This window comes from Hyla sarda, chromosome 5 (genome assembly GCF_029499605.1).
Source record: "Hyla sarda isolate aHylSar1 chromosome 5, aHylSar1.hap1, whole genome shotgun sequence".
In the NCBI taxonomy this organism is placed as follows: domain Eukaryota; kingdom Metazoa; phylum Chordata; class Amphibia; order Anura; family Hylidae; genus Hyla; species Hyla sarda.
This window is the reverse complement of record NC_079193.1, coordinates 201,369,856-201,397,040: the sequence shown is the minus strand read 5'-3', so window position 1 is coordinate 201,397,040 and position 27,185 is coordinate 201,369,856.

Below are 27,185 nucleotides of genomic sequence, written 5' to 3'. Positions count from 1 at the left end.
AATACCTTCTCTCCTGCAGATAAAAACTATTCCATTGGAGACCGTGAACTTTTGGCCATTAAGTTAGCGCTTGGGGAGTGGAGACATCTCTTGGAAGGATCCATTCGCCCCATCACCATCTACACGGACCATAAAAACTTATCTTACCTCCAGTCCTCCCAGCGGTTAAATCCTCGCTAGGCTAGATGGTCATTGTTTTTTGCCCGCTTCGATTTTGAAATACACTTCTGTCCTGCTGACAAGAATGTCAGGGCTGATGCTCTATCACGTTCCACCGATGCCTCCAAGTCTGAAGGTCCTCTACAGCACATTATACCACCTGAGTGCCTGATCTCCTCTGCTCCAGCCTCTCTGATGCAAATTCCTCCTGGAAAGACTTTTGTCCCTCCACGTCTTCGCCTCAAGATACTCAAATGTGGTCACTCCTCTCTTTTTGCGGGCCATGCTGGAATAAAAAAATCCATTCAGTTAATTTCCTGACTATATTGGTGGTCTTCCCTGGAGAAGGATGTGATTGATTTCGTTCGGGCTTATACAGTTTGTGCCCGTGATAAGACTCCTCGCCAGAAGCCTGCAGGTCGTCTCCTTCCTCTGCCAGTGCCCGAACAGCCATGGTCCCATATTGCTATGGATTTAATCACTGACCTACCATCTTCTCACGGCAACACAGTCCTTTGGGTGGTCGTTGATCATTTTTCTAAAATGGCTCATTTTGTCCATCTGCCAGGTCTTCCTTCCACGCCACAATTGGCGAAACAATTTTTTCTTAAAATTTTTCGTCTCCACGGGCTTCCCACACACATCGTCTCTGACAGAGACGTTCAATTTGTTTAAACATTCTGGAGGGCACTCTGTAGTCAATTAGAAATCAAATTTTAATTTCTCTTCTGCTTACCACCCACAATCTAACGGTCAAGTGGAAAGAGTAAACCAGATACTTGGTGACTACCTGCAACATTTTGTTTCATCCCGTCAAGATGATTGGGTCGACCTTCTGCCTTGGGCCGAATTTTCCTACAATTTCAAAAACTCCGAATCCTCTTCTAAGTCTCCATTTTTTGTGGTGTACGGCCGTCACCCTCTTTCCTCCCCTCCCCATACCCACTTCTTCTGGAGTTCCTGCTGTGGATGAACTGACTCAAAATTGTTCCACCATTTGGCGTGACACTCATAAGTCTCTTCTAATGGCATCTTCCCGTATGAAGAGACACGCCGACAAGAAGAGAAGGGTTCCTCCTGTTTTTTCCCCCGGTGACAAGGTATGGCTTTCTGCTAAGTACATACGATTCCAGGTACCCAGTTACAAGCTGGGCCCTCGATTTTTAGGCCCATTCAAAGTCAAAAAACTAATTAACCCTGTCTCTTATCAACTTCATATTCCCCCCTCTCCCCGTATCCCTATTTTTTTCCATGTTTCTTTGCTCAAGCCTGTTGTTTTTAACCTTTTTCCTCCCAAGGTCACTGTGTCTACTCCTGTCTCTGGCTCCTCCAATGTATTCTCTGTGAAGGAGATCCTCGCCTCTAAAGTTGTCCGAGGTAAAATATTTTTTTCTAATTGACTGGGAGAATTGTGGCCCTGAAGAGAGGTCCTGGGAGCCCGAGGCCAATATTTTGGACAAGGAGCTCATCCACAAATTCCTTGGTTCCAAAATGAGGGGGAGACCCAAGGGGGGGGGGGTACTGTCACGCCGAGCACTCCGGGTCCCTCTCCTCCCCCAGAGCGCTCGTGGCATTCGGCTCCTGTCCGCAGAGCCCCGGTCAGACTCGCTGACCCAGAGCGCTGCTCTGTTTCGCCCGGCAGGGATGCGATCCGGGCGGCGGGACTTGACTGGCCCAATTAATTGGTGTCTGGCCCAATCTGTTCCCAATCACTCCCTAACATATATAAACCCACTTCCCCTTCCTGTCCTCGCCGGATCTTGTTACCTTGTGCCAGTGAAAACGTTTTGTGAACCCATTGCCTGTGTATCTAGACCCTTGCTGTTGCCCCTGACTATGAACAGTTGCTACCTGTCCTGACCTTCTTCTACGTCTGTCCTTGCCTTTGCCTTGTCCTTGTGTCCCACGCCAGTCTCAGCCGTCAGAGGGGTTGAGTCGCTACCGGGTGGAACGACCTGGGGGTTACCTGCCGCAGCAAGTCCATTCCGCTTTGCGGCGGGCTCTGGTGAAAACCAGTAATCCCTTAGATTCTGTTCCCCTGGTACGGCTCACGCCATCGCCCCTCTGGCACAGAGGATCCACTACCCGTGTCCTCCCCGCATACCAGTCTGGATCCTGACACTTATCATTCTGATTCCGGGATAGTTTTTTTTTTTTTTTTTTATGTGACAAATTCTACAGCATTTTTCTTTGAAACTCCCTGTTTGTAAGGATAATGGACATGCCAAAAAAAAAAAAAGAAATTGATTCACATATACAATATGTCTACTTAATGTTGGCATAATAAAGGTGACATTTTTTTTTTTTACTTTTTGAAGACATTAGAGGGGCATTTAGGAAGAACCCATGGTGCCAAAACAGTAAAAAAAAATAATACATGGCACAATATTTGGGAAACTACACCTCTCAATAAATTTAAAAAGGGGTACTGTGAGCATTTATAATAGGTGTTTGACAAACTTTCGTTAAAGTTGGACACAAAAATGAAAAATTAGATTTTTTCACTAAAATGCTAATGTTACCCCAAATTTTTCATTTTCACAAGGGGTAATAGGAGAAAAATCCCCCCAAAATTTGAAACCCAATTTCTTCTGAGTATGGAAATACTCCATATGTGGACATAAAGTGCTCTGTGGGCGCACTACAGGGCTCAGAAGAGAAGGCGCAAAACTAACTTTTCCTTTTCATAAAGGGTAAAAAAAGAAAAAGCTATAAAAAAATTGTAACACAATTTATCTCGAGTACGGAAATACCCCATATGTGGCACTAAACTATTTTGCATAGGGGCGGATCCAAATGCAAGCATGGCGTTTGCCTCCTCCATGAAAAATACCCTACGACAGTGTTTCCCAAACAGGGGTCCTCCAGCAGTTGTAAAACTCCTAGCATGCCTGGACAGTCAATGGCTGTCCGGCAATGCTGGGAGTTGTTGTTTTGCAACAGCCGAAGGCTCCGTTTACAGAACAATGCCATATGAAACGTTTTTCATTTCAATGGGGAGAGGGGGTAACTGTCTAAAGGTGTGTGTATATGTAGTGTTTTACTCTTTATTTTTTTTAAAGTGCAGTGTACTGTATTGTAGGTAGTGTAGTGTTTTTAGGGTACATGCACATGAGCAAGAGTTTACAGTGAGTTTCCAACTGGGAGTTTGAGCTGTGGTGGAAAATTTGCCACAGCTCAAACTTGTAGTGGGATATTCACTGTAAACCTAACTGTGTAAATGTACCCCAAATCTCCAGCTGTTGCAAAATTAAAACTTCCAGCATGCAGACCGTGAATGCAGAGATTTGTAGGTTTGCCACAGCTGGAGGCACACTGTTGGGAAAACACTGAGTTAGGTAACAGACTAACTCAATATTTCCCAACTAGTGTGTCTACATCTGTGGCAAAACTACAACTCCCTGCATGTCTATGCATGCCGGGAGTTGTAGTTATGCTGCAGCTACTGTTGCATAACTGCAGCTCCCATCATGCATGGAGGAAATTGAAGTTGTTTCAGCATATTCTTTGGATGTGCATGCTGGGAGTTGTACTAATGCAGCAGCAGGAGGCACACAGCTTTCCCCCTCTGCTGCTGCAGCCACCATCGCCGTTGATCTTGGGTCCCGCTCTCAGCGCCCGATGCCGATGTCAGGTACCTCCACCACTGACACCCGCTCTCGACCTCCAGACTTGGTGGAGGAGTGAATGCCATCAGTGATCGTCCAGTAGGAGACCTGGATTGGCTGACCAATCAGGGCGATCATAAGATCACCTCACTCCTTCTGGGCAAGGGTGCTTGGCGCTGTCTCGGACAAGACCAATCCTCCTTATTTTCCAAGCCATAAAGCGGTTACTAAAGAACATAGCTGCTTTCTTCCAGAAATAGAACTCTTTGTGTGTAGTATTGCAGCTCAGCTTCTTTGAAGTGAATGAAGCTAAGGTGTAATATCCCACATAATCTGAGAGCAAGGGTGGTGTTGTTAGTTTTTACTAGCTGAGTACCTGGTGCTGCCCGATTTTTCCTACCATATCCTTGTGGGGGAGGAAAAGCAACAAAGGAGGAAGCTTTTGTCCTCATATCCCATCCTTAAATCCTGACCTCACATCCCCGCCTCATGTTCCGACCTCATATCCTGTCCTCATATTTTGTCCTCATATCTTGACCTCATATCCCGTCCTCATATGCCGTTCTCATATGCCATCCCCATTTCCCATCCCCATATCCTGACCTCACATCCCAACCTTATATCCTGTTCTCATATCCCATCCTCATCCTGTCCTCATATTCCATCCTCATATCCCTTCCTCATATCCCTTTCTTAAATTCAGACCCCATATCCCCTCCTCATATGCTGACCCCAAATCCCTTCCTCATATCCTGTCCCTAAATCCTGACCCCATATCCCCTCCTCATATCCCGACCCCAAATCCCTTCATCATATTCCGACCTCATATCCTGTCCTCATATTTTGTCCTCATATCCCATGCTCATATCCCGCACTCATATCCCATCCCCATATCCCAACCACATAGCCCAACCTTTCCTCCTGTCCTCATATTCTGTCCTCATATTCCGTCCTCATATCCCATCTTCACATCCCGACCTCATATCCCGACCTCATATCCCTTCCTCATATCCTTTCCTCATATTTCGTCCTCATATCCCGTTCTTAAATTCTGACCACATATCTCCTCCTCATAGCCTGACCCCAAATCCCTTTCTCATATCCCGTCCCCATATCCCATCCCCATATTCCGACCTCATATCCCAACCTCATATTCCGTCCTCATATGCCAACCTCATATCCCGTCTCATATCCCATCCCTACATCCTGTCCCCATATCCTGACCTCATATCCCAACCTCATTTCCTGTCCTCATATCCCAACCTTATATCCGGTCCCCATATCCCATCCCCATATCCCATGTTCATCTCCCGACCCCATATCCCAACCTTATATCCCATCCTCATATCTCATCCTCAAATCCTGTCCTCATATCCCGTTCTCATATCCCATCTTCATATCCCAACCTCATATCCCTTCCTCCTATCCCTTCCTTATATCCCATCTTCTTATCCCGTCCCCATATCCTATCCCCATATCCCGACCTCATATCCCATCCTCATATCCTGTCCTCATATCTCAACCTCATCTCCCATCCTCATATCCCGACCTCATATCCCGTCTTCATATACCGACCTCATATCCTGTCCCCATATCTAATCCTCACATCCCGTCCTCAGGTGGGGCTGCGTTGTGGTAAAGATATTATAAGATGAAAATAAAAGGGGTGTGGCTTGAAGGGTGGGCATGTCTTTGCAAGATGGGGCATGGAATGCGGGGAGGGTGTGGCTTGCCAGCCAGACTGACACATTCACCAGGAGATGCAGAGCGGAGCTTGTGGAGTATGGCACCAGAAGTCCAATATACTTGCATGGGACTTGAAACAAAAACCCCATCCTTCACATATGGGGGTAGGCTAGGGGTTAATTATACTATTATATATTTTTATTTGACATATAAGTAACATGTGACCAAGTATTATCAATATATCTTCAGCCGTACGGAATTTATGCTGGAACATACATTTTCCATAGAATTGCTTTAGACAAAAACCCCAACCCTCGCAAATGAGTGTAGGTTAGGGTTAAATTAACTATCCAATATTTTTTGTGGACATATAAGTAACATGTGACAAAGTATTATCAAAATATCTCCAGCTGTTTGAAAGTTATGCAGTAACATATATTCACCATAGACTTTTCTGGGACTTGAAATAAAAACCCTGACTCTCGCAAATGGGGGTGGGTAAGGGTTAAATTACCTATCCTAGGTTTGTTGTTGACATATAAGTAACATGTGTGCCAAGTTTCATGTTAATATCTTTAGACATTTGAAAGTGATGCTGGGGGGGGGGGGGGGTCAGAATTTATCAATGTTGTCTATTTCCTGCATCAATATAGACCAACCTATAGAGTGTAATGCTGGTCTATTGTGTGCCTAATTTATAAAGAGTCACAAGGCTCTTGATAAATTCTGCACACAGACTTCAGGATCTATGGTTTAGACTGTATTTAAACCTGCTCCGGCATGGTCTGATATTTCAGACTAGTTTCGCGTGGTGCGATTTTTTGCCAGAAAGTCGCTATTGATATATTCAACACCAATGCATTTTTCTGTCTAAAATAGACTAGAAAGCATCATGTAGTAAAAATCCTCTAAAGCAAAAGTCGCGAAAAAAGTTGCACGTATTTAGACTGCGACTTTCTGTGTGACAATTTTAGACAGGAAAAAACAGACTAAATCATTTTATAAATACCCCCCATTGATATATATATTGATATATATATATATATATATATATAGAGAGAGAGAGAGAGAGAGAGAGAGAGAGAGAGAGAGAGAGAGAGAGAGAGAGAGAGAGAGAGAGAGATTCATTATTCATTTATTAATCTCTGGATTGTTTTTCTAGAGGCCTAGATTATACAGGAGAGCAACACTATACACAGGTTTGTATAATACAGATGTAAATATTATTTTAGTGTAATAAAAAAAAAAACATTGAATATCTCTGATAGGCCATATAGTCAGGGGTCAATTCTTGTCATAACACAGCTTGTGCATCCTATTGCAGGTTAGTAAAGCCAGGTATGAATCTTTAAGTTTTCACAGCTATATGTCACATTACATTTTTTTTTTTATTTTAATGTTGTTGTTTAGTTTTAGAAAATGAAGGCCTACTTGTTTCAAAATGCCTATTTGTCTTAGTTGTACAATGTTTTCTAAATAAAATAGTAATAAAAATAATAACTTAAAGCTTAAAATACCTAGACAGCTATGGTTGTAAATTTAGATTTCTCCATTGTAGGTAATTGGATACCATATTAAGGCAACAGTGTTCCCATTGCTCCCTAATCCAGTAGTAATTGTTTATTTATAGCTTTTGTTTCCCACACACAGTCTGTTTCAAATTCCTTAGAGACTAACACATTTCTTATACAGTTTTATAAGATTATTTCCCAGAACCATTTAGCAAATCAATGATCTTAAACTCATTCGAATCATTCAATTTGTGAGCCAGATGATACAATTAGTTCTTCTAAAAGTATATTGTATAAGACTGAAGGTCAATACAGTTTATATAAAATGTATATATTTTTTCATAAAAGCATATTACTAATGTTCTATAGTTTAGCCAATGTACAGTACATATATATATATATATATATATATATATATATATATATATATATATATGTGTGTGTGTGTGTGTTTTAATACTATACTATCATAGTTGCAGAGCTCATATCAGATAGTAGAGCTCATAAGAAATGTACCACAAATAAAGGTACAATAAACATAAAAATGCACAATCAATTTAAGAAAAGTATAATGTTCCCCTTTTTCTCTCATATTACAAAGACATTTGACAAAATCAGAAGTGGAACCTACAGAAATAAAATGTAATAGAAATATTTGTAACTTGTTAGGTTAGGTTCCCACTGCGGAATCTCCGGGTAGAAAATTTCCACCCGGAGATCTCGAGTGCAGCTAGGACCGTACGGACACTGCAGTCTCCAATAGACTACAATGTGTTCCGCAAGTATCTCCACCTGAAGAATGAACAATGCCATTCTTCAGGTCGAAATTTTCAAGTGGATTTTCCATTCACAAATTCTACTTCACAAATTCCGAAGTGTGAATTTGTGAACGGAAACCCATTCACTACACTATGCATCTTAGTAAGTGGAATTTCTGCCTGCAATTTCAAAGGGAGATTGCAGGCGGAAATTCCGTAGTGTGAACCTAGCCTTAAAGTTTTGGATCTACTCTTGGTTTTGGCTTACAATTTCTGGGGGGGGGGGGGGGATTTATCAAAACCTGTGCAAACTAAAAGTTACCCAGTTGCCCATAGCAACAAATCAGCTCACTTTTTTCATTTTTAACAATACTGCTGCAAAATGAAAGAAGCGATCAGATTGGTTGCTATGGGCAACTGGGCCACTTTTCCTGTAGACAGGTGTTGATAAATTTCCCCATTAAGCACACCCTCTTGGCTCAGGCTTATTTAATTTTGCATTACTTCGATCAATATTTTGGGAGTCTAGAATATAGAAGAGGGACAAATGTTTCCATGATAATTTTTTCAATGTGCATTCTACTCCTAGTTTTTGTTTACAAACAGTGATATAAAATACTGACCTAAATACTGTTTATTAAAGTGGCCTATTTTCTTTTTACCCTTTAGTCAAATATGAACTAAAGTTGAAATAGATGAATTGGAAAGTAACCCCATGTTTTCTGCAAGATTTCTATAAGACTCAGACAATGCTACAAACAGGATGACAATTTTTCATATTTAGTCCATGTTTACACAATATTTATAGCTGGTATTTTTTATTTATTTCTTTTTCTGTAGAAAATAAAAAGACACTTTTCATGAAAAAAAAAAACAGGAAAAAAATATTGGCATTTTAAGACATTTTTTTTTTTTAAATAGCTGAAAATATCAATTAACAAATGGCATATCAAGCAACCAAAAAAGAGCATGACAATTGTTATGAATGTACTAGCTGAGTACCCAGCGTTGCCCGTTTATTCCTTTCTAATCCTTGTTGGGGAGGAAAATAAACAAAGGAGGAAGCTTTTGACTTCATATCCCATCCCCATATATTGTTGTCACATCCCAACCCCATATCCCATCCCCATATCCCGACCTCACATCTCGACCTCATATCTCATTCTCATATTCCGTCTTCATATTCCGTCCTCATATCTCGACCTAATATATCCCAACCTCATATCCCGTCCTCATATCTTCACCTCATATCCTGACCTCCTATCCCAACATCCTATCCCATCCTTATATCCCGTCCTCATATCCTGTCCTCATATCTTGACCTCATATCCCGTCCTCATATCTCGACCTCCTATCCCATCCTCATATCTTGACCTCATATCTCAACCTCCTATTCCATCCTCATATCCTGTCCTCATATGGCATCTTCATATCCTGACCTCCTATCCCATCCTCCTATCCCATCCTCCTATCCCGTCCTCATATTCCGTCCTCACATGTCAACCTCATATCCCATCCTCATATCTCGACCTCATATCCCGTCCTCATATCTTGTCCTCATATCCCATCCTCATATCACAACCTCATATCCCGTCATCACATCACGACCTTATATTCCGACCTCCTATCCCATCCTCCCATCCCATCCTCATATCCTGACCTCATATCTCGACCTCCTATCCTGACCTCCTATCCCGACCTCCTATCACGACCTCATATCCCATCCTCGTATCCTTACCTCCTATCCCATCCTCATATCTCGACCTCCTATACCGTCATCATATGCCGTTCTCATATCTCGACCTCATATCCCGACCTCCTATCCCGTCCTCATATCTCAACCTCCTATCCTGTCCTCATATCTCCACCTCATATCCTGTCCTCATATGCTGACCTCCTATCCCGACCTCATATCCCGTCCTCCTATCTTGACCTCATATGCCATCCTCTTATCTCGACCTCCTATCCCATCCTCATATCTCGACCTCCTATTTCGACCTCCTCTCTTTGTGAGATGGGATGTGGCTTGCAAGCCGGATGGACACATTCACCAGGAGATGCAGAGCGGAGCTTGTGGAATAAGGTACAGGAAGTCACGTACACTCGCATGGGACTTGAAACAAAAACCCATGTTTTATGTAAGGGTGTAGATAAGGGTTAATTTAACTATCATATATTTTTATTTGACATATAAGTAATATGTGTACCAGGTATTATTGAAATATTTCCAGCCACACGGAAGTTATGTGGGAACATACATTTCCCATTGATTTGCATGGGACTTTAAAAAAAAATCCCAACCCTCACAAATGGGGGTAGTTAAGGGTTAAATTAACTATCCTATATTTTAAGTGGACATATAAGCAACATGTGAACAAGTATTATCGAAATATCTCAAGCCGTTTGGAAGTTATGCAGTATATTTCCCATAGACTTGTATGGGACTTTAAACAAAAACCCAGACCCTGGCAAAAAGGGGTGAGTAAGGGTTAAATCACCTATCCTATGTTTGTTGTTAACATATAAGTAACATGCATGCCAAGTTTCATGTTAATATCTTCAGCCGTTTGGACGTGATGCTGGAATATACACATACACATTGAGTTTTATATACATAGATGTGCACTAAGTCAATTCAATATAACTCAACATTAAAAAATAAAATTCTAACGTTTACCTATTTTGAGCATTAAAAAAACAACTGTATATTGTCTTTTGCTCATAATTGTCAAAAATCAGTTATTTAATTTTAATCTCTTAAGGACCCAGGACGTATGAGTACGTCCTGGGTCCCGGTCCTGCGATATAACGCGGGGTCACACGGTAACCCCGCATCATATCGCGGCGGGCTCGGCGTCATAGTGAAGCCGGGACCCGCCTCTAATAGCGTGCGGCACTGATTGCGGTGCCGTGCGCTATTAACCCTTTAGCCGCACGCTCAAAGCTGAGCCACGCGGCTAAAAGTGAAAGTATAAAGTGCCGGTTAGCTCAGGGAGCTGTTCGGGATCGCCGCGGTATAATCGCAGCATCCTGAACAGCTGTAGCACAGGAGGAAGGTCTCTTACCTTCCTTCCTGCAGTCCGATCACCGATTGAATGCTTCAAGCCTGAGATCCAGGATTGAGCATTCAATCGCCGAAAACACTGATTGATCCATTCCTATGGAGATGAATCAATCAGTGTTAAAGATCAGTTAATGCAATGTTATAGCTCCCTATAGGAGCTATAATATTGCATTTAAAAAGTGTAAAAAAATCATTAACCCTTTCAATTATTCCTTCCCCTAATAAAAATTTGAATCACCTGGCATTTCCAAGAATAAAAAAAAACACAGTGTAAATAAAAATAAAAATAAACATATGTGGTATCGCCACGTGCGGAAATGTCCAATTTATCAAAATATACCACTTTTTAAACCGCACGTTCAATGGCATACGCACAAAAAAATTGCAAAGTCCAAAATAGCGCATTTTTGATCACTTTTTAAACCACAAAAAAGTGAATAAAAAGTGATCAAAAAGTCTGACCAGAACAAAAATGGTACCGCTAAAAACTTCAGATCACGGCGCAAAAAATGAGCCCTCATAGCGCCCTGAACACAGAAAAATAAAAAAATTATAGGGGTCAGAAGATGACCATTTTAAACGTATACATTTTCCTGCATGTATTCATGATTTTTTTCTGAAGTGATACAAAATCAAACCTATACAAGTAGGGTATTATTTTAACCGTATGGACCTACAGAATAAAGATATGGTATCATGTTTGCCAAAAAATGTACTGCGTAAAAACGGAAGCCCCCCAAAACTTACAAAATAGTGTTTTTTCATCAATTTTGTCGCACATTGATATTTTTTTCCCGTTTCACCGTAGATTTTTGGGTAAAATGACTAATGTCATTACAAAGTAGAATTAGTGACGCAAAAAATAAGCCATCATATAGATGTTATGATTTTTTTAAGTTAAGGAGGAAAAATTGAAAATGGAAAAAGTCACCTAGATCTTCCATTTTTTACTAATTATCGCCAGATAGTAAATGTTAGATTTAAAAAAAAAAACTGTTTGTGTTTTTTTTATATACTTTCCTATTTCATTGTTTGCACATTATTATTGGTGCAGCCCAAATCTTTATGCAACGAATTTCGACATATGCTTTACAATAGCCCTAGTCATTGTACAGGAAGGGGAAACTGTTGAAATTATTATTTTAATTTTTTTATTATTTTCCAACAATCGATAGCATACAATAACTTTAAATATCATAATGCCACAAATCCATATTACTTAGTCCTTACCACTAATACAATATAAAACCTAGAACACTCCCAACCCCCATCCCCCCCCTGCCAATGTGAAAGAAAAAAAAATATGTATTATTTTCCTTTTCCTTTTCTTTACTCTTCGTCTTCTCCTTCCACTTCTCCCATATTTTTTTTATATCTCTGCATTTGTTTAGGATAAGATTGAGCCTTCAAATGCTCATATTTTTTAATTTTATCCACCAGATTCAACCATTCCAGTACACTTGGTCCCCTGACAGAGAGCCATACCCTCAGAATCAATAATTTCGCACAAAACAGAACCTTGTTGACAAGCAACATATGCAAACCCCCTTTTTCTGCCTCTCCTAGAATTACTAATCTGCCCGTAAGGGCTATCTGAGTTCTCAATCTATTATTAATTTGATGCCCTACCTCTTCCCAATAAGTAGTTATTTTCCGACAATTCCATATAATATGTATAAATTCCGCTTCACTCATCGCACATCTAGGACATGATGAACCTACATTGGTTCCCATCTTGGCCAGTGATTTCGGGGATAAATATGTATTGTACAGGATCCTTAATTGAGTAAAGCAAAAATTATTATTAATTGAGATATTGGGGATATTCCTCAAAATATTCTCACTGAAAGTTCTGAAAGTTCTCCCAGCCATTTTGCCCAAATTGCGCTATACTTCAAATACATTTTCTTCTTATGTTCTTTCAATAATAAACCATATATTATAACCATTATTTTCTTACCATAAGTGTTCGTTTTTATCAACTCTAACAAACCGTGTTTCCGAATTAGCAAATCATTCTTAGACTCTGTGCTCCAAAAAGCGTGACTCAATGAGAGAAACCTAAAATATTGATTCCTATTTAGTGTGTATCTGTCAACTAAATTATCAAACATGACCATCCTATCACCCTCCATTATTTGTGAAACATATTTAAGTCCATGGTTAATCCAAAATCTGGCATCTTCCATCTTCTCAAATTCTGCAAAATTGTGATTATACCATAGAGGTAAACATAATCCCTATGTTTTTTTTTAAATAAACCCCAACCCTTCAAAATCATCCTTCCATATGGGAAGGAGGAATCTATTTGTTTTGCCTCTAAACTCTCCAATATTCCAAAACCACCCCAAGGACTAATCAACCTGCAGTGTTGTAAACACAAACAATTATCCTTATCCAAAATATATTTAACTATACGGGCCAGGTAATAAAGTTTGAAGTTCGGGGCCGCACAGCCCCCTTCCCCAGATTTTGCATACAACATCTCATATTTTAATCTCGGCCTTTTCCTCCCCCAAATGAAGCAATTTAAGTTCCTATGGAATTGATCAAACCAAAATTCTGGAATCCATATTGGGACCCCATTTAACAAAAAAAAGAAGCTGAGGTAAATTATCATTTTTATCAGGGCTACCCTATCGGCCATAGAGAGAGGGAGTTTCCCCCAGACCTGCATCTTATTCTCCATTCTCTTTACTAGGGGATTTAGATTAACTTCAATAAATCTTTGCGGGTTGACTGTAATCTTAACTCCAAGATAATCCAAGCTCTGTTCCTCATTCACTATACTAAGTGGAATCTCCCCTGCCTTCAAGCTGAACCCGATAGGCATGATATAGGATTTTAGTCAATTAATCTCCAGCCCTGCATATTTCCCAAAGTTTGCAAATAATTCTATAATTTCTGGAAGAGCCACTCTCAGGTCCTGTACAAAAAGGAGGTCATCCGCATATAACGAAAGTCTATGTTCCTCACCATATAATCTAAATCCCTCTACAGTGGATAAAGCACAAATCAGGTTAGCCAAGGGCTCAATGTACAATGCAAAAAGTAAGGGTGACAGAGGGCAGCCCTGAGGAGTTCCTCTACTTAGTACAAATCCTCTAGATAGGTATTGACCCCATCTAATTCTAGCCGACGGGGATAGGTATAATAATTTAATCTGAGTTATGAATCTCTCCCCAACCCCGACTGCTCTCAGTACTTCCCACAGGAAGCTCCACTCCACCCTGTCAAATGCCTTAGTGGCATCCAAAGACAGGATGGAGCGGAGCCTACCCTCACCCCTTTGAATGTTCTCATATGTCCTCTGGATATTAGTAAATAGGCTTCTCTGCGGTATAAATTCAGACTGATCCTTATTAACTAACTTACCAATAACTCGGCTGAATCTCCTCGCCAGGATCTTAGCAAAGATCTTCGCATCAGAGTTCAACAAAGATATTGGTCTATATGACTCTGCAAATAACAAATTTTTATTCTTTTTAGGGATTAATAAGATATGAGCTTCTAACATGGATTTGGGGAGTGAACCCCCTTTACAGGATTCATTAATTATATCTAAAATAATAGGGGCGAGCACATTAACAAATTTTCCATAGATTCCAAAGGGCAATCCATCTGGACCTGGGGCTGATTTATCTGGAGTAGAGAGAATTACTTCTCTCACCTCACTCAGTTCTATGGGGGAGTCCAACTCCAAGCGCTCTTGATGTGTCACTCTAGGTAGATTAACCTGTTCCAGAAAGCGCCTACAGTCAGACTCCCCCACACGAATTTCCGAGGCATATATTTTTTTGAAGACCTACTCAAACACTTCCACTACCTTCTCAGGCTCATTCACCAGGTACCCATTAATATCATATATAGATCCATTAATCTGACTAGAACCCTGGGACTTAAGGAAAGGAGCTAGCATGGTGTTTGGCTTACCTCCCTCACAGAAATATCTTTGACCCGCAAAAAATACCTTATTCTGCGCTTTCTCCCTATGCCACATAGCCAGATTCCCTTGGGCCTCTTTTAGTTTATCCCAGTTAGTAGGGGTTTTATGTGTAAAAAATTCATTTTCTGCTTCCATAACTGAGTTCATTAGCTCCTCCTCTCTTTCCCTAAAAATTTTTTTTCTTATTAATTTAAAAAACCAGCAGCTCTCTAAAAAAGGCTTTAAACGCATCCCAAACTATTCCAATATCGGCCAAATTCTTATTTATTAACCAAAAGGCCTTAATGTCTTCCTCCAAGAATTCATCCTTCCCAAGAACTGTAAGCCAGTGAGAATTAATTCTTAGAGGAAGCCTGGGAACCCTACCTATCCCGGTCTCCAAGTACAAGACCATTGGGGTATGATCCAATACAGAGCAGGGATAACAAGAGATCTTTTCAACTCTATCCCTCACTTCACAATTACCTAAAATTAGATCAATACGGGAGGCTGCTTGATAAGAGGTGCTGAAGCAAGTATATTTAGTGTAATCCCCATACAAAGCCCTCCATAGGTCCAACCAACCAACTTCCTCCAAAAAAATTTACTAAGCATAGTCCTGAACGGAGTCATAGATGTTCTGCCCACCCTGTCTTTTATGGGGTCAACGACTGCATTTAAATCACCAGCAACAATAAGGGGAACCCCAGATCTAGACTGGAGAAATCGGAGAAACTCACAAAAAAACCTCCAATGAGAATGGTGGAGGGATATACAGAAAAACCAAAATCAATTCCACATGATCAAAAAGACCATGTAAGAAAATATATCTCCCCCTAACATCTATTTTCTTAGCAATATTCTCACATGAAATAGATCTATGAACATAGACAGATACCCCGGTCGAATAGTTTGAGAACATTGCGTGAAATTCCTTACCCGCCCACCATCTAGTAGCTTTAGATTTTGTTTCATGGGTCAAGTGAGTTTCAAGGAGGGCAACAGATGCAGGGAGAAAACAAGAAATTTGATCAAATATAGCACATCTCTTCACCTTATCCGACATTCCCCTCACATTCCAAGAGCAAATCTTAGTCATCTATGTAATACACGGAGGAACAAAAAAAAAAAAAAAACAATGCATCGGCGGAGAGCCCACCAAATCCTAAACCCCACCCCCCTTTCCCTCCTCTCCCCCTACCTGACTTTACTTTGGTGAGATACATAAGGCCTCTCTATCTCACGCCCATTCCACTCCTCCCCCCACATTCCTCTCCCCCTGACGAAAGAGAAAAAAAAACAATTCATTAATGTGATTATACTCTGAGCCCCTGAGAATCCAACCAATCATTTGCTTGCCTGGGATCCAAAAAGAATAACACTTTCTCCTTAAAATTTACTCTCAGTTTCGCTGGGAAGAGAACTGAGAATCCTATATTAGCTTGATGCAGTCTCCTCCTGACCTCCGTAAAAGAGGCCCAAGCCAATTGGGTCTCCCTAGAGAAGTCAGGATATAAAGATATATGAGAATTGTTATACATCAACCCCGGTTGACCTCTTGCTAATCTCAACAAGGAGTCAGTATCTTCAGACAACAGAAATTTCATTAACATAGTCCTGGGTGGTGATCCCACTGGGGGACGCTTCACAGGGACTCGATGAGCCCGCTCTATTTTGAATAGATTGGTAAACTTAATATCGGTAAATGTTTTCTTAATCCATAATTCACAAACTTCCACAGGAGAGTCCCCCTCTTCCCCCTCCAGGAGACCGATAAGTCTAATGTTTGAGCTTCTAGCTCTATCTTCCATATCTGTTAATTTCTTTTTCAGAAAAATTTTCTCCTCAGCAAGTTTATCCGTTGTTAATTTAACCAGATCAACTTTAGATTTAGTTTCTGGAACATCTTTTTCAATTGCCATCACCCTCTCTCTGATTTTATTAAGGTCATCCCGAATAAATGACACTTCAGTGGATACAGTCCCCAGCTGGGTGGATAAATCTTTAAGTCCCAAGTTGCACTGTTGTAACTCCGCAAGTATGTTTTGTAGCATCACATCACTAGGTTGCATATCCCTCTCACTCTCTCCCTCCTCCCGCAACAGCACTTCATATCTTGAGCCCGTCCTATTGACTGAAGGAGAGGGACCTTTATTTCTATTAGTAGCAGATGGGGAGGACCACAGCTTATCCAACTTTCCCGTACTTGATTTTTCTTTATCTTTAAGGGGACTATTAGCTGGATTTCTTTTCGACGCCATATCCCAAGAAAGCCACTCCACACTAAAACAAAGCGAGGGGGTACAAAAGGGAGAACATAATCAGAGGAGGGGGCAGAGCTGGGCTATAGATAAACCTCAAAGTTCTATTTAATCTTCCTTTACTCGAAATCCAGGAGGCATCACCTTAAGATAGTAAATTACAGACTCACATATCCTGTTGTAAGTTCCAAGTCGCCTACAGACCACCGGAGCCGGAAGCAGTGCAGTCTGAGTCAGCCTGGAAATAAAGTGGAGAGATAACTTTAAGCAGAGGTAAGGCAAAAAAGGAGGAGGGGGGGGAGAAGGGGCCATAAGGACCGTCCAAGGACCGTCCGTCCAGCAAGTCCAGCTCATGTTCAAAGACAGCAGAGAGGAACACTAGGTGATGTGTCGGCACACAGATCATTCCAAGAAATCCTACCTCAGTCCAAGGGCTCTCTCTGCGGGTGCCCACTCCAACGCAGCAGACCTTCCATGAACAGAAGCGCCGAATGCCGTGCACGGCCACGTGAGACTCTCACCACGTGACCGCCGCATGGCCCGGCACGGACTCATGACCTCACCACCGGTCTCGCGAGAGTCCAGGGAGGCCGCCCAAGTCCGTCCTCCCGGCAGGGAAGGAGGCCCAATACACCTTCAAGAAGGGGATCCGGTCCTTGGAGGCCACATCGGGGAGTCGGGGCGGCCGCACACCCCAGGCGTCCATCCAATCCGGGGTCCGTCGATCCCAGGAGCCGGGCAAAGCATCGGGAGGAGAGGTGAGGGAGGGAGGGCGGAGCGACGGCTAACGCGTCATGCCGTCAAGGTGGTCTCTCATACCAACTGTTGAAATTTTTAATTCACAGAATAGGAAATAAAGGTTTTTATTAGACTTTGTTGCCAGAAAGAAAACTGCAAGGTTTTAAGTTTATTTTAAAGTTATTAGTTTAATGTTATTTTAAAACAAAGTTGTAGGTATTGATCTATTTTCGGAATGTGACAGGGCTGTGCCAAGATGATTCATTGATTTATACAGATACTTACTCCTTTGTACTATAAAGCCTTACGTGACATCTAGGGATGAGCGAATCTAATATGACGAATCCGAATTCGAATCCTTAAATGAATTTAAGGAAAAATTCACTTTTCAATGAACCACGATTCAATTGCACAAATCGCTTCATTAAACTCCACTTAGTGCGGTCCGAATTCCATGGCATCTAAGATGGCAGCTCCACATGTCAGGACATGGGGCAAGGACCGTTGGGAAGGCGGGAACACGGGTAGGCGGGATGACCCTAAATTTCATGCAGCCTATCAGCAGCCAGCCACCCCTGTGATGTCACAGCCCTATAGAATCAGCAGCCATCTTGCGAACAGTCACATCAGCGTTCTATTGCAGAGAGAGAGAGAGAGAGAGAGAGAGAGAGAGGGAAAGAGAGCAGTGTGTATTGCACAGGAAAGCATTTTTACAGCAGCGATTCATCTCAAGCCCAAAGCCAGCCTAGAAGCACTGAGAGGAAGGGAGAGAGAGTGAGAAAGCGCAGTTTTGGGTGTAGTACACTGTGACTGTGTGCTGCAGTACTGGTGTGTACAACTCCAGTGGAAAAATTTTTTTTTTAGGTCTTTATAAATCAACTGGTGCCAGAAAGTTAAACAGATTTGTAAATTACTTCTATTAAAAAAATCTTTACCCTTCCAGTACTTTTTAGCAGCTGTATGCTACAGAGAAAATAATTTTCTTTTTGAATTTCTTTTCTGTCTTGTCCACAGTGCTCTCTGCTGACACCTCTGTCCGTTTCAGCATAGGTTTACAATGGGGATTTTTTCCTGCTCTGGACAGTTCCTGATATGGACATCATGTGTATGCAGAGAGCACTGTGGACAAGACAAAAAGGAAATTAAAAAGAACAGATTTTCCTCTGTAGCATACAGCTGCTAAAAAGTACAGGTAGGGTAAAGATTTTTTAATAGAAGTAATTTACAAATCTGTTTAACTTTCTGGCACCAGTTCATAAAAAAAAAGTTTTCCACCGGAGTACCCCTTTAAGGGCCCCATTACTGTGGAAGGCCAGCCAAAACTACACAAAACTGCTGTTCCATGCAAATACTGTTTTAAGAATAGTGGAGCGTATTGTAATCCCCTCGTAAGTGCATACCACGTACATACATCTACATGGTGTATAATTGTGTTCCTGTTAAAGTCTTAATTGCCTAGGTACTGTGAAAGGACAGCCAAAAGTACACACCTGCTGATATTGTAGACAAATACTGTTTTAAGCATAGTGGAGCGTATTGTCCTCCCCTCATATACGCACTAAATATGTGAGACAGAGAAGTGCCAGGACATACACAGAAGAGTGACAGAGGTTGCAGCAGACTAGGGGTGAGTGGCAGTAGGAGTCGCAGTGACAGGCCTTAGCTTCCGGTATCAGCTAGCGGTTAGGTCTTGACCAGCAACCCATCTGCCGTCATTGATTGGTTAACACGGTCATCCACTTCCTCACAAGTAGAAAAACAAGGAAGAGTGCTCCATAGATAATACTGCAGGTACAGGTCCAGGAGATATAATAGGTAATACCCTTACCAGATGCGGTTGTGTGGACTCACACACAACAATGGTCAGCGTGGGTGAGGAATAAGATCCGGCCTGCAGCCTTCCCATCCAAGCAGGATAATGGCGACACAAGACTTCTGGAGGTGATGGTATTCAGCGGCGCTGGTCAGGAATGGACACGTCAGGTAGGTAAAGGAATTGTTACGCCGAGCGCTCCGGGTCCCTGCTCCTCCCCGGAGCGCTCACAGCGTCTCTCTCCCTGCAGCGCCCTGGTCAGACCCGCTGACCGGGAGCGCTGCACTGAGATTGCCGGCGGGGATGCGATTCGCATAGTGGGACGCGCCCGCTCGCGAATCGCATCCCAAGTCACTTACCCGTCCCGGTCCCGGCTGTCATGTGCTGGCGCGCGCGGCTCCGCTTTCTAGGGCGCGCGCGCGCCAGCTCTCTGAGACTTAAAGGGCCAGTGCACCAATGATTGGTGCCTGGCCCAATTAGCCTAATTAGCTTCCACCTGCTCCCTGGCTATATCACCTCACTTCCCCTGCACTCCCTTGCCGGATCTTGTTACCTTGTGCCAGTGAAAGCGTTTAGTGTTGTCCAAAGCCTGTGTTACCAGATCTCCTGCTATCCATATTGACTACGAACCTTGCCGTCTGCCCCGACCTTCTGCTACGTCTGACCTTGCCTCTGCCTAGTCCTTCTGTCCCACGTCTTCTCAGCAGTCAGCGAGGTTGAGCCGTTGCTAGTGGATACCACCTGATTGCTACCGCCGCAGCAAGACCATCCCGCTTTGCGGCGGGCTCTGGTGAATACCAGTAGCATCTTAGAACCGGTCCACCGGCACGGTCCACGCCAATCCCTCGCTGACACAGAGGATCCACAACCTGTAAGCCGAATCGTGACAGGAATGGTTTTTATTTGAATAATGCAACGCGTTTCACCGCAGATAAAGCCACAACTGTGATGAAACGCGTTGCATTATTCAAATAAAAACCATTCCTTTACCTACCTGACCTGTCCCCTCCTGACCAGCGCCGCTGAATCCCATCACCTCCAGAAGTCTTGTGTCGCCACTTCATCACAAGTGACATCTGACACCCCCAGTCAACAGTCGGTGGGTTCCTCAGACACAACCCTCAGTTGGCATGGCCCGGGAGCATGTCCTCCCATTGACTCTGTCCTATGCTGTTCCCTCCCCCACAGAAGTATCGTATGCTGTGGGTTCAGCTCCACTATTTAGTGAGGACAATCTACTAGAGGACAGTCAGCAGCTACTGTCCAGCAAAGAAGTGGAGGAGACATCCACCATTTCCTCCACTAGGCTGGCAAGTAGTGATGAGGAGAATGACGTGGGAGGTGGTGTTGTGAGTGTTCAGGCTCCTGAAGTAGACACTGTTGAGGAACCTGAGGAGGAAAGCAGTCACGTGCAGACACAACTCGATGATAATGAAGCCGATCGCACTTGGGAGCTGGGTGCAGAAAGGGCTTCATCATCATCAGGAGAAGAGGATGTCAGGTGGCCTGTGAGGCAGCAGCTGAGCCAGCAAGGCGGTAGCATGGTTGGGAGACAGTATGGTGGCAGATTTGGGAAGTCTGGAGCCAAACATGCCCGGGGTAGACCACGTGCTTTGTGGCAGCCTACCTTCCCGCGAGGTAGTGTAAAGGGGTTTCCAGGAGTTGGCGGCAATAGCAGTCAATCAGTGTAGACTGTTGGGGGGAAAATCAGCTACTAGGCAGTATGGCAGTTTTTCATCAAGCATCCGTAGGATGTTAACCTGGCCACATGCAAGATTTTTCGGCAAAAGGTGAAGCATGGCCAGGGTCCCAATGTTGGCACCACGGCCCTGCGTCAACATATGCAGAGTCACCATAAAGCGGCCTGGGAGAACCATGGCTCCGATGCAGTGGTCCAGCCTGCTGCATCACCCAGTGGGACGCCACTCCCTGTTTAAGCCAGCCAAGGCTCCACCACCTCAGTCAAAGGGAGCTGTCTGTCATAGCCATCTTCTGCTCCTGCTCCTCCTACTTCGAGTCAGTCATTCCGCCAACAATCCATCGGCGAAGCCATGTCCAAGAAACAACAGTTTGAATTCACTGATCCAACTGTGCAGAAGCTGAATGTGCTCCTGTCCAAGTTGCTGGTGCTGCAGTCCCTCCTTTTTCAAGTGGTGGACGCTGCATCTTTCAGACAACTGATGGCTTGTGCCGAGCCAAGGTGGAGAGTCACAAGCCGTCATTTCTTTGAGAAGAAGGCAGTACCAGCCCTGCACAAATATGTAGAACAGAAGGTGGGCCGGTCTCTGAGCCTGTCGGTGTGTACCAAAGTGCACAGCACCGCTGACGTGTGGAGCTGTAACTACTGTCAGGGAAAATACATGTCCTTTACGGCCCGCTGGGTAAATGTGGTTCCTGCACAACAGCAACTTTGACTGCTCATGCCGCTTCCGCCTCCACGCTCTCAGGCCGTTGATCCTGTGACGGTGTGCGACTCCGCCTCCTCATCCTCCACCATGTCCTCAGCCTTCACTGCATTAACAAGTCTCAGTGCCCCTCCAGCATACCATGTGTTCAGGGCACGGCGGTGTCATGCTGTTCTTCACATGGTTTGTCTTGCCGAACGGAGTCACACAGGGGAGGAACTGCTAAAAATCCTTCATCAAGAAATTGAATCATGGCTTACTCCACAAAAACTGGAAATGGGAACCTTGGTGACCGACAACGGGAAGAACATCTTGTCTGCACTACGACAAGGAAGACTGAGACATGCGCCCTGCATGGCACACGTGTTCAATCTGGTTGTTAAGCGATTCCTGAAGTGTTTCATCATCTGCAAGACATCTTAACAATGGGAATTAAACTTTGCATGCACTTCAGCCACTCATACACAGCTCCTTGAGCTGCAGCGTCAGAACGGTATCACCCCAACATAGTCTGATTTGTGATGTTTCCACCCATTGGAATTCCACCCTCCATATGTTGGACTGACTATTTGAAAGAGAAAACCCATCCCCTGATCCAAGCGGATAAGGGGATTCCCCTGTGTAACTTCAATGTCAACCAGTGGCAGCTCATACGTGACACCTGCCGTTTGCTCAGGCCCTTTGAGGAAGCCACATTAGTCAGTTGCCAGGGTTACGGGATGAACGACATCATTCCACTACTTCATTTTCTACAACATGTGTTGGAAACGATGGCTGGTCAGGGCACTGAAGACGTGGCACCTACATCTCACGGCTACATGAGCCCTGTGGGGGCTGAACTGGAAGAGCAGGAGAAAGTGCGCAGTGGAGCACAGTTTAGGTTATGCGGAATGAGCAGTTTTTCTAGTCATCTGTCAGGAGAGGAAGAGCAGGAGCAGAAAGAGGAGCTAGAGGGTTATGAGGAAGAGGACCCAGACACACTGGCCCTCATTTACTAAAGTGAAACCGACAGTTTTTGTCGGCTTGTGCGCCCAAATTTGTGTCGTATGGCACGTGCGACGCTTTCGGCAGCAGGAAAACCCGACAAAAACAATCTTCAACAATCTGTTTTTTCAAACCTACAAAATGGGCGTGTTTGCAAGAAAAAAGGGGGTGTGGTCCCGACAAAAGCAAAAAAACACTTAGAGTTTGTGAAATATCTCTCCAGAAAAGTGGAGATTTTGTGGACAAACAAACCCTACACCTCAGAGCTGTCGGGAAAGGTCTGAAAGCGTTGTTTTTTTTCTTTGGATGTTCTCCTGCATTGCTTTCATCTTTTTAAACCTTTTTTTGCACTTTTTATTTTTATGTATAGTTATGACATATGTTGTACACTTTATAAGACTTAGATTTATTTATTTATTTTAATCAAATATCTTTACTTCTATGTTGCTCAAACAGATTTTAAACACATTTTTCATATTTGGCAAAGGCCATATACTGACAGGCCCTCAAGCACTCGTTAACAATTTTTTAAAACAGGTAAGTTATGAAGAGCGTTACATTTCATCATGTCACAATGCTCCCTTTTAACACTTAGTCAGCCATTTGCTGTTCTGTTGTTAAATTATTTTTCTTTTTTTTACTCCGAGAACATGCGACACTTTCAGGAAACCCGTGCGCCACATTTCCAAACCCGTGCGCCAAAAAAAAAAAAAAGGTCGGGCGACAGATTAGTAAATATGGAGATTTTCACTCAGAGAATTCTGGGAAAACACTCAGAGATTAAACCGACACTCTTAGTAAATGAGGGCCACTGTGGCAGCATGCAGTGGAGATGGAGGCAGGGAGACCCTCCGAGTCACTTCCACAAATGGCACAATGGATGCATGCTCACTTGCTTGCGTAGTGACCACCGAATTGTCACCATTCGGCAGTAGGATGACTTCTGGCTGTCCACCTTATTGGACCCTCGCTACCAGCACAGAATGGGGACCTTTTTTTACACCCACTGAGAGGGAGGACAAACTGACCTACTACAGAGACATTCTACGAAGTCAGTTGGCCGATGCCTATCTGCGCCATCGTCCATCCTCTCGCAGGTCTGGCTCAGGTAGGCCTCTGTGCTCACCTTCCACTGCCATGGCTGCTGGGGAGGGGTGGGGTAGCAGGTGCAGTACCAGCTCCATCAGCAGCAGGCTGAGTCTAAAGTCGCTGATGAGTTGCTTTCTTCACCCACATAGTGAAGCAACTCATCAGCAGCAGGTAGACCTAGGGAAGGACCTGAACAAGCAGGTGGTGGAATACCTTGACATGACCCTGTCAACACACTTTGAAGATCCGCTGGACTTCTGGGCAGCCAAACTGGATTTGTGGCTGCAACTATCAGAGTTTGCCCTGGAAAAGCTGTCCTGCCCGGCCAGTAGTGTGCCATTAGAGTTTGCGATTAGTGCAGCGGGGGCCATAATAACCCTAAGGAGAACCAAAAATGTGGAGACATTGACCTTTGTGAAGATGAATCAGTCATGGATCAGCCAACCATGGTGCCACACCAACACTTCACAAATATGGATAGTGCCAAATAGTGTTGCTCGCAAATATTTGCAATGTGAATTTTATTCGCGAATTCGCGAATATTCGCAAATATATCACTATATATTCGTAATTACAAATATATATATAATTTTTTTTCTTCACAGTACACATCACAGTGATCACCCCTCTCTGCTTCCAGCTTGTGTGGTGTAAAGAAGGCTTTAATACTACCGTGTGAGACTGGTGCACGGATTTTCGCATATGCGAAAATTTGCATTTGCAAATTTTAGCATTTGCGAATTTTCGCTTATGCTAATTTTTGCATATGCCAATTTTCACATATGCTAATTTTCGCATACACAAATTTTCGCATATGCGAAAATAAAACGCGAATATTATGAATATGCAAATTTAGCGAATATATGACGAATATTCGTCTATATATTCGCAAAATATTGCAAATTCGAATATGGCCTATGCTGCTCAACACTAGTGCCAAACAGATTTATAGGTGCTGCTCCCCAGTGAGGATATGCATTAGCTAAAACTTAACTTTTATTAGGGTAAAATATGTGGACTTCAATTTTTTTTAATATCTAAGAAAATAAAAGTTGGGCAAAAAACACCATGTGCCACCTACACCACCAAGAATTTATGTGGTGCAAAGACCTCTAAAAGGTGAAAGGGAACACTGTATGGTACATTGTAACTGGTGGGGGTAAAAACTTCCCCTGTAAGGCCCTATTCTCACTTTATTAATTCCCTTCTTGGCAATTGTTACTTGCCCTAAAAAGGGCAGCCCCACACAGGAACCTCTTACTTTTTCCACCTACAAACACTGCCATTTCCAAATAGGGAGAGCTTACTGTGTGGGGCAGCCCTTTTTAGGGCAAGTAACACTTGCCAAGAATGGAATTAATAATGCGAGAGTAGGGCCTTACAGGGGAAGTTTTTACCCCCACCAGGTACAATGGACCATACATTGTTCCCTTCCAACTTTTAGAGGTCTTTGCATCACATCAATACTTGGTGTTGTAGGTGGCACATGGTGTTTTTTGCACACCTTTCCTTTTGTTAAATAAAGAAAATTGTGTACTTATATTTAATTCTAAGAATATTATACCAAGTTACGTTTTACGTAATGCATATCCTCAATGCTTACTTGTGCACACTAACACTTTTATAAAAGAGACCGTTTTCTTCTGGCTACCTGCCTCAGCTACTATTCTGATCCTGCCACCTGCTTGATGACACACATTTGATGCATAGTTCTCCTTTTTCACCCACCTTCGTCACTGGGTACTGGTATTGCCACCTACCGCCCCACTCTGTCCCCAGTTCCCTTCGTACTCTTTATGCTGCTGATGCCACCTCCAGGCTGTCTCATTCTGCCACCATATGTTCTCCTCATGCTGATGCCAGCTTCAGGCTGTCTCGTACTGCCACCATATGTTCTCCTCATGCTGATGTCAGCCCCAGGCTGTCTCATACTGCCATTATATGTTCTCCTCATACTGATGCCAGCTCTAGTCTGTCTCATTCTGCCACCATATGTTCTTCTCATGCTGTTGCCAGCTCCAGGCTGCCTCATAATGCCACCATATGTTCTCCTCATGCTGATGCCAGCTCCAGGCTGTGTCATTCAGCCACTATATGGTCTCCTTTTGCTGCCGCCAATTCCAGGGTGTGTCATTCTGCCAGATTATGGTCTCCTCATGCTGCTGCCACCTCCAGGCTGTGTCACAGTGACGCCTTGTGGTTCCTCGTGCTGCTGGCACATTAAATAAAACTTTTTAGGTTCATCTATTTGAAATCTTCAATTTAAATGTTAAAAAAATATCTTTAATATTTTCAATTGTGAGGCCCTATGGTCTCATCAGGCTGTTGCCACCTCCAGGCTGGGTCATTCAGCTATTATATGGTATCCTCATGCTGCCACCATCTCCCCGCTGTGTCATTCAGCCACTATATGGTCTCCTCTTTCTGACGCCAACTCCAAGCTGTGTCATTCAGCCATTATATGGTCTCCTTTTGCTGCCACCAACCCCAGACTGTGTCATTCTGTCAGATTATGGTCTCCTCATGCTTCCGCCACCTCCAGGCTGTGTCATTCAGCTACTATATGGTTTTCTCATACTGATGCCACCTCCAGGCTCTGTCATTGTTCCACTCTGTGACAATGATTCTAATAGTGATGCCCCTAATCTGCATGTCATACTGAATAACAGCATTATTTCACACTTCCTATGCATGTTATGGCAAGGCAAAGTGCTCTACACTCCTATTGAGGCTCTCTGTAGCCCAGAAATAGCCATTTTTAATACCAATTCACTGCAAGTAAATTCAGACTGAACAAAATTTTGGGGGAAAATTCGCCGAATCGGCCGAATCAAATAAAAGAAAAATTTGCGCATCTTTAGTGACATCCTATACTGCCGCGTACAGTATTGCACCAGAAGAATTCTATAATTTAACAGAGAAATACATATGTAATTGTCACGATGCCGGCTGGCAGGAGGTGGATCCTCTGTGCCAGAGAGGGATTGGCGTGGAACGTGCTAGTGGACCGGTTCTAAGTCACTACTGGTTTTCACCAGAGCCCGCCGCAAAGCGGGATGGTCTTGCTGCGGCGGTAGTGACCAGGTAGTATCCACTAGCAACGGCTCAACCTCTCTGACTGCTGAAGATAGGCGCGGTACAAGGGAGTAGACAGAAGCAAGGTCGGACGTAGCAGAAGGTCGGG